General features: G+C 41.7%; 1 protein-coding gene across 1 annotated transcript in view; it reads right to left on the bottom strand.

Moving 5' to 3' along the window:
- The window catches only part of LOC134293811 (uncharacterized), a 292,347-nt gene that overhangs the window by 84,348 nt on the left and 190,996 nt on the right, over positions 1-17,003 (bottom strand). The window lies entirely within an intron of this gene.

Here is a 17,003-nt window from a genome sequence, read left to right as displayed (position 1 = left end):
CTATCATGCCACTTTAAGCCCAATTGCTGCATAGTATGGGATCCTGAGATTTGTAGCTTAGGGATACTAGATCTCTCTGGCTCAAGAGTTCATCAAACTACACATTTCAGGCATCCATCCATTGTTAAAGTAGAACCATAACCCTTGAATTGTATAATGTGGAAGGGCTCCGTGATGGCACTATGAACTGACGCAGAATCGACCAAATAAATGCAATTGTGAAAGTCATTCCAAAGCATCCATTCCTCCATCCATGGTGCAAAAGGAGAGCTGAATGTGGCTTTATAATGCCTGCAGCAACTCTACTGGATCCAAAGCAGAAAGATATTTCTTCATTCAAATCTTCTTGATGAAGCAATTGGCTAGCTGATGCCAATAATACTTGATTAGGTTGAATGGTGATGTTAGGCTTTCGTATTATCTATTGTTTAATCTTTTTCTCCTCTCTTTGAAGATGTAAAGGCCATACTGCCAAATGCACAGAAACCTATTTCCTATTTACCATTTTCTTTTCCTATTGTATCAAATGTTTCCAGTATCACTGGAAGCTGGCCATAGTCACACTCACGAACCTAGGGATTCTTAAAGAGAACATATTAACCCAATCCACAAAAGGTAAACCTGCAAATATGGAGGGCGAACACTACATCAGTATATGTTATTGAGTTTTGCAGAGGATCAGGAATAGGGAATATTTTTTTTAGCTCAGTTGCTGCATGAGAAGCTATGGGCTGAAACTTAACAACAACAATTTTACTTCTTACCCATCTCTCCTCATGAATCAAGGTTCACAACATAGCTAAAAACACACCATCATAAACATTATATAAAGTACACAATAATAATAATAATAATAATAATAATAATAATAATAATATACGTAGACATTGACAAAATTACAATCTGCCAACTGCAAAAGGCCACTCTACTGGGATCTGCGTGCATCATCCGAAAATACATCACACAGTCCTAGACACTTGGGAAGTGTTCAAATTGTAAATTTGTGATACGAAATCCAGCATATCTGTCTTGTTTGCTGTGTCATACAATATAATAATATACTTTATTTATATTCCGCTCTATCTCCTCAAGGGGACTCAGAATACATTACAGAATACATATATGGAAAATATTCAATGCCGTTATACAATTAACAAGGGCAGCAACAGATCTTGCCAACTGAAAGGTTGGCAGTTCAAAGCCTGGGTCGGGATCGAGATGAGCCCAGCTCACTGTCCACACAAGCAACTTGAAAACAGCTGTAGCTCTGAGTAGAGAAATTAGGCACCACTTGAGCAGGGAGGTATTTTGCTGCTGCTCAGTCATTTAGTCGTCTCTGACTCTTTGTGACCTCATGGACCAGTCCACACCAGAGCTCCCTGTCGGCCATCACCACCCCCAGTTCCTTCAAGGTCAAGCCAGTCACTTCAAGGATACCATCCATCCATCTTGCCCTTGATCGGCCTCTCTTCCTTTTTCCTTCCATTTTCCCCAGCATTGTGATCTTTTCCAAGCTTTCCTGTCTCCTCATGATGTGGCCAAAATACTTCAGCTTTGCCTCTAATATCCTTCCCTCCAGTGAGCAGCCACTGGGCATTATTTCCTGGAGGATGGACTGGTTGGATCTTCCTGCAGTCCAAGGCACTCTCAGGATTTTCCTCCAGCACCAGAGTTCAAAGGCATCTATTTTCCTTTGCTCAGCCTTCCTTATGGTCCAGCTCTCGCATCCATAGATTACCATGGGGAATACCATTGCTTTGACTATGCGGACCTTCGTTGCCAGTGTGATGTCTCTGCTCTTCACTATTTTGTCAAGGTTGGCCATTGCTCTCCTCCCAAGAAGGAAACGTCTTCTGATTTCCTGGCTGCAGTCTGCATCTGCAGTGATCTTCGCGCCTAGAAATATAAAGTCTGTCACTGCCTCCACGTTTTCTTCTTCTATTTGCCAGTTATCAATAGGTGTAGTTGCCATGATCTTGGTTTTCTTGATGTTTAACTGCAACCCAGCTTTTGCACTTTCTTTGTTCACCTTGGTGATAAGGCTCCTCAGCTCCTCCTCGCTTTCGGCCATCAGAGTGGTGTCATCTGCATACCTAAGGTTGTTCATGTTTCTTCCAGCAATTTTAACTCCGGCCCCGCACATCGCATGATGTGTTCTGCGAACAAGTTGAATAGGGAGGGTGAAAGTATGCAGTCCTGCCGCACTCCTTTCCCAATCTTGAACCAGTCTGATGTTCCGTGGTCTGTTCTTACTGTGGTCTTTATATTTCTCAGGAGACAGACAAGGTGACTTGGTATCCCCAGACCACCAAGAACATGCCATAGTTTATTATGATCCACACAGTCAAAGGTATTTTACAGTACCATAAAAAAGGTAATACCAGAAATGCCAGCGATCAAAGAACAAGGAGGAAAGGGCTCGTTGTCATAGAGAATGGAGCGACAGCACCCTCATGTGCCTGGAATCGAGCACAACCTCCAGGACGCCGAAGTTGGAAAATGCCAGAAAAACCTCTATCTGTTGTCTGTCGTATGTCCAACAGCACTGAATGTTTACCGTGTATATGTTCTGTGATCCGCCTTGAGTCCCCTTCAGGGTGAGAAGGGCAGAATATAAATGCTGTAAATAAATAAGCAAAGACAGACAGTACATAGACAGAGGCAAGGTTTCCCTCTTTTTCATCTCCAGCATCTGGAGGCTTTGATTGACTCGGCCATGGGGAGGTGCTGTTGTTCCACTTTTCCACATCAAGGAGCCTTTTGTCTGTGGACGCCTTCCTGATTGAATTGCCGGCATGTTTTCTGGGGTGGCTTTTGTCTCCCTGCGAAGGCAGTTTCTATTTATCTACTCACATGGCTGTTTTTGAACTGCTAGGTAAGCAGAAGCTAGGGCTGATGGCGGGAGCTCACCCCAACAAGATTTTTGTAGCTGGTAGTTTAACCCGCTATGCTAGCCATGGCCCCAATAATATTAAAACGTATTTGTTCTGTCACGCGCTGGGCCTGTAACTATTGTCTTTTGTATAAGACGTATACTTTATGCCCAGCGGGAAGCCAGGGCGCCTAAAGAGAGGTTCTTGAGGATTTCCCTGAAAAGGATGGCCTTTTGAGTCTTTAATGAAATAACAAAGTCTTTATTGTTAAACAAATAATACATCTTCAAGGAGTAAAAAAACATGGTTATTTCCTTAATAAACTGTTGGCTTATCAATCTTGTCCTCAAGGGATGGGCAATTGGCTTGGGATAACTATATTTTCTCTGTAGGAAGAAAATCCCCTTATAACCTCTCCCAGGCTGTCTATCATATGGGCCTAGCTGATGTGGGACCTACTACCAATTCCAAATGCGTCTGGGCATCGAGTAGACCTACCAACCAAGGCTTGCAGATGTTTCAGCTGGGGTTCCGTGAATCTGTGATGCTGTTCTCTCTCCAAGGTTTCTTTGGAAACTTTAGGGCTGTTTCCCTCAGGAGCTGTGAGTCTGAGACGCTGTAAGCTCTCAGCCAGAGCTTTTGGGACCCTTTCCCTGGAATTTCTGTTTCTGTTTTCTCGGATGTTCTATATCCCCGGATGTTATTGAGATATGAAGCTTTTCTACAGGACGAGCTGGTCTACATTCTATAGCTTAGCTTCCTTAAGTGAGACTGACTTAAAAATGGCTCCTTCCCTCCCAGGGCCCTGAACAAGGGGTGGAACCAAACTTAATGATGATTGACAGGCGGCCTGTCCTATGACTGCAAACATTAGCAGCAAGAAAATAAAGTTGGAGCTTCTGGTACAGCCGTACCAGCACAGTATTTCTATGAAATATATATATTAAAATACAACAACCAAGCTATATTTGCTGACATGAAAAGCAGCCATGCTGGTGAATTGTGACAATGTACAATGGGGCACTATGAAAGATGCACTTTTACACAAAGGAAGGGGCCTTTCCTTATGTAATGTGACACCTTCTGTATTGGGACATGGGGTGCATTGAGGTCATTGAACAATGGCCACATTGCTGGTTGCCTTTGTCCAATTGTTTTGACAGCAGAGCTATGTTTCCTTTCCTTAGTGTTGGACAATGGTGTAATTTACCTTTAGGGTTGTTGTGTGTTTTCCGGGCTGTATGGCCATGTTCGAGAAGCATTCTCTCCTGACATTTCGCCCGCATGTATGGCAGGCATCCTCAGAGGTTGTGAGGTCTGTTGGAAACTAGGCGCATATCTAAATCTATATCTATATCAGGGTGGGAGAAGTAACTCCTGTCTGTTTGAGGCAACCTTGATTAGCCACCTTGATTAGCATTGAATGGCCTTGTAGCTTCAAAGCCCAGCTGCCTCCTGCCTGGGGAATGCTTGTTCAATGCTAATCAAGGTTGCCAATTGCAACATTCACACTTGCCTCACAGACCTCACAATCTCTGAGGTTGCCTGCCATAGATGTGAGTGAAACGTGAGGAGAGAATGCTTCTCGAACATGGCCGTACAGCCCGGAAAACACACAACAACCCTGTGATTCTGGCCATGAAGCCTTTAACAACATAATTTACCTTTACCTGGTTGTAACTCACCTTACAATGATGTAACCTCCAAACAGAATGCCAGCTACTATTGCCAACATTTTGGCAATATGATAAATAACTCAAATGGAAAAAGTAACCGACGCTCCATCTACACTGGCCATTTAATACAGTTTGAACTGCAGCAGCCGAAGGGATCAAAAGAAAGGCCTTAATGCACATCGGTGCTCTGTGGTTTGTGTCATCACCAATCCGGTTCCAGGATTTACTATGTAATAGGTTTGCCTTTGCTTTTCTCTGAGGCTGAGAGAGTGTGACTTATCCAAGATCCCCAATGGGTTCCCAATGCCAAAACTCTGGTCCCCAGAGTTTTAGGCCAGTGCTAAAACCAGGACACCACACTCTCTGAGAAATTTACTCGTCCCTTCCCCCCCCCCCCCCGAGCATCATATAAAATGTGTTGTCGAAGGCTTTCATGGCCGGGATCACAGGGTTGTTGTATGTCTTTCGGGCTGTGTGGCCATGTTCCAGAAGCATTCTCTCCTGACGTTTCGCCCACATCTATGGCAGGCATCCTCAGAGGTTGTGAGGTATGGATAAACCTCTGAGGATGCCTGCCATAGATGTGGGTGAAACGTCAGGAGAGAATGCTTCTGGAACATGACCACACAGCCCGAAAGACATACAACAACCCTATCATATAAAATGTTTATAACCCAGAATGTACGTCATTCTCTTCAGCTTGAATAATTTTCCATGCTTAAAACCAACCCATCAGAGCCATTAATTTTATGGCTGAGTTAGTGGTTCTACATTTAGGAAATTCCAGCCTGCAGTTTCCTAATTATCTGAATGATGCATTTACGCAGGACTGCATTTTTTTCAATTTACAGTTCTAGCAAATTATACTTACTTAACTGTCCAAAAACCTCAAGTCTACAGTCTTGCTTTGTAAATTTAACACATATCAGTCAGCCATGAGGATTGGACTTGGGCATATGGAAGCAAGTCAGGTCCCACCGCATTCCTGAACTAGTAGCAACGCTATGGTGGGCAGCTTGACATGGCTTGGAGGTTATAGACAGAGCTTGGGATGTTACTTTGACACAAAGTCCCGAAAGGCAACTTGCTAAGTTACTATTAGGGCATGCAAATACATGCTAATTTTCTATGCTGCCCCCCAAGTGGTCAGTTCAGTTATGGCAGCTTGAAAACCCCAAAACATACAAAAAAAGTGTTGTCGAAGGCTTTCATGGCTGAAATCATTGGGTTGCTGTGAGTTTTCCAGGCTGTATGGCCAAGTTCCAGAAGCTAGCTTTCCTGATGTTCCGCCCACATCTATGGCAGGCATCCTCACAACCTCCGAGCATGCCTGTCATAGATGTGGGTGAAACATCAGGAGAGAATAATAATAATAGTAATAATAATAATAATAATAATTTATTATTAAAAAACCAGTACAAGAAAACCACACTACAAACTAGAGCTCACAGCTGGCACAACAAAACATTGCATGGAAAGTTCCTTGACAAAAGGACCCTGAAGAAGGAGACAGAAGGCCTGATCCTTGCAACCCAGGAGCAAGACATCAGGACAAAGGCAATTAAGGCCAAGATCGAAAAATCAGTTGATGACCCAAAATGCAGACTGTGCAAGGAAACCGATGAAACCATTGATCATCTCCTCAGCTGCTGTAAGAAAATCGCACAGACAGACTACAAACAGAGGCACAACTATGTGGCCCAAATGATTCATTGGAACTTATGCCTCAAGTGCCACCTCCCAGCAGCAAAGAACTGGTGGGATCACAAACCTGCAAAAGTAATGGAAAATGAACATGCAAAGATACTGTGGGACTTCCGAATCCAGACTGACAAAGTTCTGGAACACAACACACCAGACATCACAGTTGTGGAAAAGAAAAAGGTTTGGATAATTGATGTTGCCATCCCAGGTGACAGTCGCATTGACGAAAAACAACAGGAAAAACTCAGTCGCTATCAGGACCTCAAGATTGAACTTCAAAGACTCTGGCAGAAACTAGTGCAGGTGGTCCCGGTGGTGATCGGCATACTGGGTGCCGTCCCAAAAGATCTCAGCCGGCATTTGGAAACAATAGACATTGACAAAATCACGATCTGCCAACTGCAAAAGGCCACCCTAATGGGATCTGCGCACATCATCCGAAAATACATCTCACAGTCCTAGACTTGTGATTTTGTGATATGAAATCCAGCATATCTATTTTGTTTGCTGTGTCATAATAAAATAATAATAATAATAATAATAATAATAATAATAATAACACTTTATTTATATACCGCCTCCTCAGGAGACTCAGGGCAGTTTCCAACATGATAAAAACAATAAAATACAATACACATAATAAACACAACTATACAACAATTCAAAATAATATTATTATTTACCATATTTTTATCCCACCTTTCTCAACCCTTCGGGGGACTCAAGGCAGCTTGTGTCCCCCCCAGAGGTTGAGAAAGGCGGGATATAAATATGGTAAATAATAATATTATTTTAAATGGTAAACATAAATTCACAACATACGATCCAAAGAATGAAAAATAAAACTAGTAACAAAACTAACTTCTGGAACATGGCTGTACAGCCCGGAAAACTCATGGCAACCCATACTAAAAACATTACCGTACAACCCGTATGTCCACAGGGCTGGTACCCCTGCATTTATCTATCCACATCCAAATTTTGGGTATCACTGAAAATAAATGTTGAACCCTAGCACCTGTCTGTTCAGAAATGTGCTGCTCAAAATTGCACTAACTCATTGGATCTGCACGGCTACATCAATCGAGAATTGTGCTGCTCCTGTTCCAAGACTCAGCGTTCTTTGATGGCATCAAGAAGGATTTGGCACCAAAGCGGCTTTTGCAAATAACCTGTTTGGAACTTCATTGCGACAACGCCGCCGTTTACTCGAGTTGCTCTGAACCATTGAACAAATATGTACCCAAGCAGGAAACAAGGGACCATATTTCACGTCCAGACGCTCGGAAGACCGCCTTGTGCTGGCAGCCAAATGGTCGCAGATGGAAGGGAAGCACGCGGCTTGGGAAATGCCGCCTTGCAGTATTTCTGCCAGACGTTTAGAGCACTCCGTTTCACGGAAGGCTTGGCAACTTACAGCCCTTCAGGCGCTGGCCCCATCTACACTGTCATATAGTGCAGTTTGAAAGTGGATTATATGGTCAGTGTAGACCAGGGGGCCAGTTCATGATCCTTCGGACCATTAGAGGGCCAGACTATAGTTGGCCACCAAGAAGCAATAATAATAATAATAATAATTAATAATAATAATAATAATAATAATAATAATTAATAATAATAATTAATAATAATAATAAAAACAACAACAACAACAACAACAACAACAATAAAGAGGGTTGGAAGAAACCCCTTAAGCCATTTAGTCCAACCCCCTTCTGCCTTTGTGCACCAAAAGCACAAGCACAGCACCCCTGACAGATGGCCACCCAGCCTCAATGTTAATAATAATATTAATAATAATAATAATAATAATAATAATAATAATAATAATAATAATAATAATAGGTTTTGGAACACAATACTCCTGACCTCACAATTGTGTTAAAAAACCAAGTATGGATTGTTGATGTTGCAATCCCAGGTGACAGAAGGATTGAGGAGAAACAACTGGAAAAGCTGACACAATATGAGGATTTAAAGATCGAACTGCAAAGACTCTGGCACAAGCCAGTAAAGGTGGTCCCAGTGGTGATCGGCACACTGGGTGCAGTTCCTAAAGACCTTGGCCTGCACACTTAAACACAATTGGCGCTGACACAATCCCCACCTGCCAGCTGCAGAAGGCCACCTTACTGGGATCTGCGTGCATTATTCGCCAATACATCACACAGTCCTAGACACTTGGGAAGTGTCCGACGTGTGATCCAATACAACAACTAGCAGAGTGTCTGCTGTGGACTCATCTTGTTGGGTTTCAAATAATAATAATAATAATAATAATAATAATAATAACAATCAATTGATTATTGATCAATTGAACAAACATCAAACATCAATTGAACAAACAAACCAGTATGCCTACAGTGCAGCAGTGATAGTAACAGAAGAGCTTGGGCTCCTACAACCAAGGCAGCCCCAAAGAAAATCGACTGGAAAACCAAAGTGGAAGGTCAGGCTAGAGTTGAAAATCAAAAAGCTTAGATCAGATGCAAGTAACCTGAAAAATATGAAAGAGAAGAAACTGAAGAATGACAAAATTCAAGCAATACCTGATCCGAAAGTACTGGCTGAACACTAGAAAAATTGAAGAAGCTTTGGAAATTGTGAAAGAACAAATTACAGCAACAGCCAGAAAAATTGAAAGATATGAAGCCAGAATCATCCAGTACAGACAAAATCAACTGTTTCAATCAGACCAAAGACGGTTCTACCAGAGTCTGAACCAAACAACAGACACAGTAACCATAAAGCCAGAGAAAACTGCAACAACGAAGTTCTGGAAAGAGCTTTGGGAAAATAATAAGAACTACAACAAAAACGCTGGGTGGATAAAGGAGTTTGAAGGAAAATTCTCACAGAACAAAATGGAACAGATGGAAATAACAACTGAAATGATCAGCAAACGAGTGCAAAAAGTCAAGAACTGGACATCGCCTGGTAGTGATCAACTTCATGGATTTTGGCTCAAACATCTGATTAGTTTACATGGAAAAATGGCCCAACAATTCAATGAGATGCTGCAGAAAGGAAGTATCAGTGAATGGCTAACAACTGGAAGAACTTACCTGATACAAAAGGATCCAGCAAAAGGAGCAGCACCAGGAAACTACAGGCCAATAACGTGTCTGCCCACTATGTTTAAACTACTGACTGGCATGATAGCTGACAGAATTCAAGACTATCTTGAAGAAAAAAACATCTTGCCAGATGAACAGAAAGGCAACAAACGGAAAAGCAGGGGCACAAAAGACCAGTTATTGATTGACAAAATGATTCTGGAGAACTGTAAAAGCCGAAAAGCTAATCTTCACATGACGTGGATTGACTACAAAAAGGCCTTTGACTCACTCCCACACAGCTGGATCATCAAGTGCCTGGACGCCATCGGGATTTGTAAAAACGTTGGCACCTTCATTGAAAACATGATGGAGCACTGGAAAACTGAACTGTTTGTTGGAAATGAAAGCTATGGACTTGTCAACATCAGGAGAGGAATTTTCCACACAGACTCATTGTCCCCTCTGCTTTTCATTATTGCCATGATCCCTCTGTCAACAATCTTACAAAAAACAAATCTCGGCTACCAAACATCTAAGAATTCTCACAAAATTTCGCATCTGATGTACATGGATGACCTGAAGCTGTATGGAAAAACGAAAACTGAAATCCAGTCTCTGACTAACACTGTCCGAATTTTTAGCACTGATATCAACATGGAGTTTGGTTTGGACAAATGTTCGACAATGGCATTGAAGAAGGGGAAAATCATTGAAAGTGAGGGCATAAATATGCCTAATGGCCAAACAATAAAGTGTCACCAGCCAGAGGCCTATAAATATCTGGGCATATTACAGCTGGACAACATCAAGCATGAACATGTGAAGACTGTGGTCAGTAAAGAATACACACAAAGGGTCAGAAAAATTCTCAAAAGCAAGCTCAATGGAGGCAACACCATCAAGGCCATAAACACCTGGGCCATACCTGTCATAAGATATACTGCTGGCATTATAAATTGGACACAGGTGGAACTGGACAATTTGGACAGAAAAACAAGAAAACTCATGACCATTCATCATTCCCTGCACCCTCGCAGTGATGTTGACCGGCTATATCTGCCTAGAAGATCAGGGGGCAGAGGACTCTTACAAGTAAAACAAGCAGTCAAAGAAGAAGAACATGCCCTGGCAGAATATGTAAAGCAAAGTGAAGAACCTGCTTTGATTGAAGTCAAAAATCAGAAACTCCTCAAAGCACAGCAGACAAAAAACAAGTATAAGAAAGCCACACTACAAACTAGAGCTGACAGCTGGCACAACAAAACATTGCATGGAAAGTTCCTTGACAAAATTGAAGGAAAAGCTGACAAGGAGAAGACCTGGCTCTGGCTCACGAATGGGACCCTGAAGAAGGAGACAGAAGGCCTGATCCTTGCAGCCCAGGAGCAAGCCATCAGAACAAATGCAATTAAGGCCAAGATTGAAAAATCAGCTGATGACCCAAAATGCAGACTGTGCAAGGAACCTGACGAAACCATTGATCATCTCCTCAGCTGCTGTAAGAAAATTGCACAGACAGACTACAAACAGAGGCACAACTGTGTGGCCCAAATGATCCATTGGAACTTATGCATCAAGTACCACCTGCCAGCAGCAAAGAACTGGTGGGATCACAAACCAGCAAAGGTCGTGGAAAATGAACATGCAAAGATACTGTGGGACTTCCGAATCCAGACTGACAAAGTTCTGGAACACAACACACCAGATATCACAGTTGTGGAAAAGAACAAGGTTTGGATAATTGATGTTGCCATCCCAGGTGACAGTCGCATTGATGAAAAACAACAGGAAAAACTCAGCCGCTATCAGGACCTCAAGATTGAACTTCAAAGACTCTGGCAGAAACCAGTGCAGGTGGTCCCGGTGGTGATGGGCACATTGGGTGCCGTGCCAAAAGATCTCAGCCGGCATTTGGAAACAATAGACATTGACAAAATTACGATCTGCCAACTGCAAAAGGCCACCCTGCTGGGATCTGCACGCATCATCCGAAAATACATCACACAGTCCTAGACACTTGGGAAGTGTTCGACTTGTGGTTTTGTGAAACGAAATCCAGCACGTCTATCTTGTTTGCTGTGTCATACAACATAATAATAATAATAATAATAATAATAATAATAATAATAATAATAATAATAATAATGGCTTTAAGAAAAGAAGAGACCCTTTGGGTCATTTAGTCCAACCCCCTTCTGCCCTTGTGCCGTGGGGGCCAGATAAATGGCTTCGATGGGCTGCATCCGGCCCCCAGGCCTTAGTTTGGGGACCCCTGGTGTAGACTCATATAACACAGTTCAGTGCAATTAAATGGCATTATATGCAATGTAGTTGGGGCCCAGGTTGGGTTATGCCTCCATCCCTCACCAGTAGCAAAGACTGTTGTTGCTCTAATTGATGAGGAACGGGAAAATATAGATTTTTAGATATATATTGTATGCACATTAGAAGCAGTGAAATGTAGAAAAATCAGACCCTCTCTGTGTTAGATTCTGTGTAAATGTACAAGCTGGCAGGACAGGGAGAAGGGGGGCCTGTTATCTATATGTACATTCCATTAGAGGGAGAGCAGACTTTTGACAGGTCAAGAGTGGCCTCTTGATGGATCTCTCGGTGTCTCTAACTTGCTACAGGCTTTTAGCGTGCTTAGATAGGAAAATGCTGATACGTGCATATTTATGCCCACATGTATGTAAACATGTGAAGTGACGTACTAATGACGAGATGTATGTAGAAGCATGTTCTTTGTCTGAAAATGTATAAAAGGCAATGTCAACGCCTTGATCGGGGCTCTGGTTTGCCTTTGGAAAAGATTCCACTTCCAGAGTCTTCAGCTGAATATAATAAACCGGACTTTTTGGCCTCTCAAAGGATCGCTCTTGGTGTTATCTCTCCCGTCATCTATATCATAATTATTATTACTAGGTATATATACCTGTCATTACCCAGGGACCTCTGCACACCTGCTTTTGTCCTTTCTCTTTCTTTCCCCTTTCCTTACTTACTTCCCTCCTTTTTACTTTCTTCCCCTTTCTTCCTTCTCCTGCTCCTTTCCCTTTATACACATGTCACCTTTCTTTACCAGTGATATCACAGAGGACCACTTCACCTAACAGCCAATCCAGCGACATCATAGAGGGCCACTTCACCCAACAGCGAATCCTTCACTTCACAGCCACCAATTTAGTGGCTTTACAGAGGGTCTGGCAGAAATACCTCTCAACAGCCAATCCAGCGACATCTCAGAGGGCCACTCTACCTGGCAACAATCAGTGACCTCACAGAGGGCCACTTCACTGACAGCCAATTCTTCACCTCACAGCAGCCAATGTATTGACCTTACAGAGGGTTACTTCACCTTGCAACAGCCAAACCAGTGACATTCAGAGGACTATGCCACCTAGCAATGGCCAATAAGTAAGGGGCACTTCATCTAAACCTAAACCTTACAACAGCCAATCCAGTAACCTCACAGAGGGCCACTTCACCTAGCAACAGTCAATCCAATGACATCTCAGAGGGCCACTCTACCTGGCAACAATCAGTGACCTCACAGAGGGCCACTTCACTGACAGCCAATTCTTCACCTCACAGCAGCCAATATATTGACCTTACAGAGGGTTACTTCATCTTGCAACAGCCAATCCAGAGGGCCACTCCACCTAGCAACAGCCAATCAATTACCTCACAGAGGGCCACTTCATCTAACAGCCAATCCAATGATATCACAAAATGCCATTTCACTTAGCTACAGTCTTCAAGATAAAAGCAGGATATGAATAAACATTATATATATACACACACTTTGATATCTATGTGTGTGTGTATATATATATAATGTTTATTCATATCCTGCTTTTATCTTGATTACAATGGAAAGTGAGTCACATTTTAAAACTGCATAGTTCCTAGGGAGAACATATTAATCGAATCTGCAAATAATCAAATCCATAAACCTGAACCCACCAATGTGGAGGGCCCTCTGTATATCTGAACATGTGCAGAGTGCATTTCTCTTAATTCCACCTATCCAAGCCAGCCTTTCTCTCTCTGGCATTACGGGAACGGCACTCACAGAACGGAGACGGCGCAGTGGGAAAAACAAATCTTATGCCTTATTACCTCTTCCATTTTAATTTATCCACCATGCTTGCATTCATTAGCACTAATTAGAAGACACATTTTCCATCTATAGCTGAACTAATCCACTTTTGGGGCCCTAATTAATCTTTGCTGATTACAAGTTTATAAGAATGATTAAAGGCTGTTAAGGAGGACGTAATCTCCGTTATATGAATTAAACGCTTGTTTATACGTACAAGCAGGAAATCTTTTCATCAATGGTCCTGTCGCTGAGTCTGAATGCGTCACAATTAAAACAAGGCAAACTAAATGGTAGCTTTGAATGTATGTATGTATTCACTTTGCCACCTGAAGTTCATGCCTTACGGGACTTATCAGCCTTCCGCAGGGCATGGAAGACACACCTGTTTCTGCAGGCTTTTGAGTTCCGTTATTGATGTTTTTAAAAGGTGCTTTTAGGATGTTTTTAAGATGTTTTTAAATTGTTAGATTTTAGCCTGTTCTTGTAAGCCACCCCGAGCCCTAGGGGAGTGGCGGCATATAAGTTTGAATAATAAATAAATAAATAAATAAATAAATAAATAAATAAATAAAAATATTTATATAGTGTTTCCAAGGTAAGTACACAAAAGCAAAATATAAACTAAAACGTACAAACTCAATGACAATAACTGCCATGATATTACTTAGGGCAAACCTAATCTTGGTAAGATTTGTTCGGAATATAACAACAACAACAACAACAACTTTATTTTTGTGTCCCGCCTCCATCTCTTCGAAGGGACTTGAGGCGACTAAAACGGGGCAAAGCCCAAAAAATTACAGTAAAACAAAATAAAATGCCTTCTCAGTATTATATTAGCACTTTATTGACTATGTTAGCTGTGAAACTACCTCTCCCCGACTCCAAAATATTCTGCACTTTGGCCCAGATCTGTGTATTCATCTCTTGTTTTTTAACATTTTATTTTGTATGTTGACCTTTTATGACTGTTTTATTGATGCTGATGTGTTATTGTTGAGTAATTTGTTTTATTGTCTTGCTGTTGTTATTATACTGTTGTGTTTGGGCATGGCCCCATGTAAGCCGCCCCGTCCCTTTAGGGAGATGGGGCGGGGCATAAGAATAAAGTTATTATTATTATTATTATTATTATTATTATTATTTTATTATGACACAGCAAACAAGGTAGATATGCTGGATTTCATATCACAAATTCACAAGTCGAACACTTCCCAAGTGTCCAGGACTGTGTGATGTATTTTCGGATGATGCGTGCAGATCCCAGCAGGGTGGCCTTTTGCAGCTGGCAGATCATAATTTTGTCAATGTCTATTGTTTCCAAATGCCGGCTGAGATCTTTTGGCACGGCACCCAATGTGCCCATCACCACCGGGACCACCTGCACTGGTTTCTGCCAGAGTCTTTGAAGTTCAATCTTGAGGTCCTGATAGCGGCTGAGTTTTTCCTGTTGTTTTTCGTCAATGCGACTGTCACCTGGGATGGCAACATCAATTATCCAAACCTTTTTCTTTTCCACAACTGTGATGTCTGGTGTGTTGTGTTCCAGAACTTTGTCAGTCTGGATTCGGAAGTCCCACAGTATCTTTGCGTGCTCATTTTCCAATACTTTTGCAGGTTTGTGATCCCACCAGTTCTTTACTGCAGGGAGGTGGTACTTGAGGCATATGTTCCAATGGATCATTTGGGCCACATAGTTGTGCCTCTGTTTGTAGTCTGTCTGTGCAATTTTCTTACAGCAGCTGAGGATATGATCAATGGTTTCGTCAGCTTCCTTGCACAGTCTGCATTTTGGGTCATCAGCTGATTTTTCGATCTTGGCCTTAATTGCCTTTGTTCTGATGGCTTGCTCCTGGGCTGCAAGGATCAGGCCTTCTGTCTCCTTCTTCAGGGTCCCATTCATGAGCAATAGCCAGGTATTATTATTATTATTATTATTATTATTATTATTATTCTTAAAATGTATGTAAGACACATGACAACATCCAATAAAATGCTTATACAATAAGAAAGTAAAACAAAACATAGTAACAATGGCATAAGTATAAAAACAGTACAACATTTTTAATGAGGACGATCTGGGCCAAGTAAGAGCGTTGCCATTGCCTTCCTCTGAGGATGAGAGAGTGACATGCCCAAGGTCGCCCAATGAGTTTCATGGCTGAGCAGGGATTTGAATCCTGGTCTCCAGAGTCATAGTCCAGTGCTCAAACCATTGCACCGCTCTGAGCCTTTTGCCACCTTCAAAGGGCACACCTTTGCTTCTACCTGGCTCTGTGCCGCTTTCCCCTCCTGGCTTAACCCCGTGGCACCTCTGTCCCGCTTAAGAATGCCGTGAGCTCATTCTGCTCAGATCTTAGAGAGCCTTGGTCAATATTGACTGTCCTCGACACCCAGCACCCGTTCCTCTTTGCGCTTTCTTCTTGGAAACCACTTGGAGACAAGTAAAGTTCCTAGCATGGCGCCACGGCCTGCGGCGAAAACAAAAGTCGTGTTGACTTTTCCCCCCTCTTAGGAAGAGATTAAAGGTACCCCGTTGTTTGATCCTGGGTTAAATTTTGGACAGGAAACAGACCCCATTATTCTCAATAGGGGGGGGGGTAGTGGGGTTTGTGCCTCGCTCTTCCTCATTCCATTCTTTAGTATGGAGAGGGATTTGGAGCTGAGTTCAAGTCTTACCTTTGCCCAAAATTCTTTGTGTAGCCTGAGATAAATCAGCATCATTGTCGTCATTGTCATCATCATCGTCATTGTCATCATCATTATAATCATATTAGGCTACAAAAATAATCCTAGGCAATGGTACGATTTGAACTCAGCTCCAACTCACTATCAAATTATTTCATTGTATGACACAGCAAACAAGATAGACATGCTGGATTTCATATCACAAAATCACAAGTCGAACACTTCCCAAGTGTCTAGGACTGTGTGATGTATTTTTGGATGATGCGTGCAGATCCCAATAGGGTGGTCTTTTGCAGTTGGCAGATCATAATTTTGTCAATGTCTATTGTTTCCAATTATTATTATTGTTTCAAATTATTATTATTATTATTATTATTATTATTATTATTATTATTATTGATACAAAGACAAAGTATGACACAGCAAACAAGATATACAGTATATGATGGATTTCGTATCATTGAATCACAAATCGAACACTTCCATCATCATCATCACCATCATCATCATATTAGTTCACTTTCCTCTCTTAAACAAGACTCAAAGCAGGTATGATATGATATGGGTTGGAACTGGATGGCCCTTGTGGTCTTTTGTCATCTACGATGTCTAGTAAGCTGCCCCAAGCCCTAGGGGAGTGGCGGCATATAAGCCTGAATAATAAATAAATAAAATGACTTTATTTATTTATTTATTATTATTATTATTATTATTTCATTTATACTCTGCTTTATCTCTCCTGAAGGAGACTCAAAGTGGCTTAACATAAAGAACATTAACATATCATTTAAAATATACAAATATGCAAACATTAAAAGGGAATTTAATATGTAATCAGTATTAAAAAATTCACAGTTAAAAACCATTAAAACATAAAGGTAAAGGTTTTCCTCTCACA

This window comes from Anolis carolinensis, unplaced genomic scaffold (assembly GCF_035594765.1).
Source record: "Anolis carolinensis isolate JA03-04 unplaced genomic scaffold, rAnoCar3.1.pri scaffold_10, whole genome shotgun sequence".
Classification (NCBI taxonomy): Eukaryota; Metazoa; Chordata; class Lepidosauria; order Squamata; family Dactyloidae; genus Anolis; species Anolis carolinensis.
The sequence above is the reverse complement of the archived record's forward strand: the minus strand, read 5'-3'. Positions and strand labels throughout refer to the sequence as shown.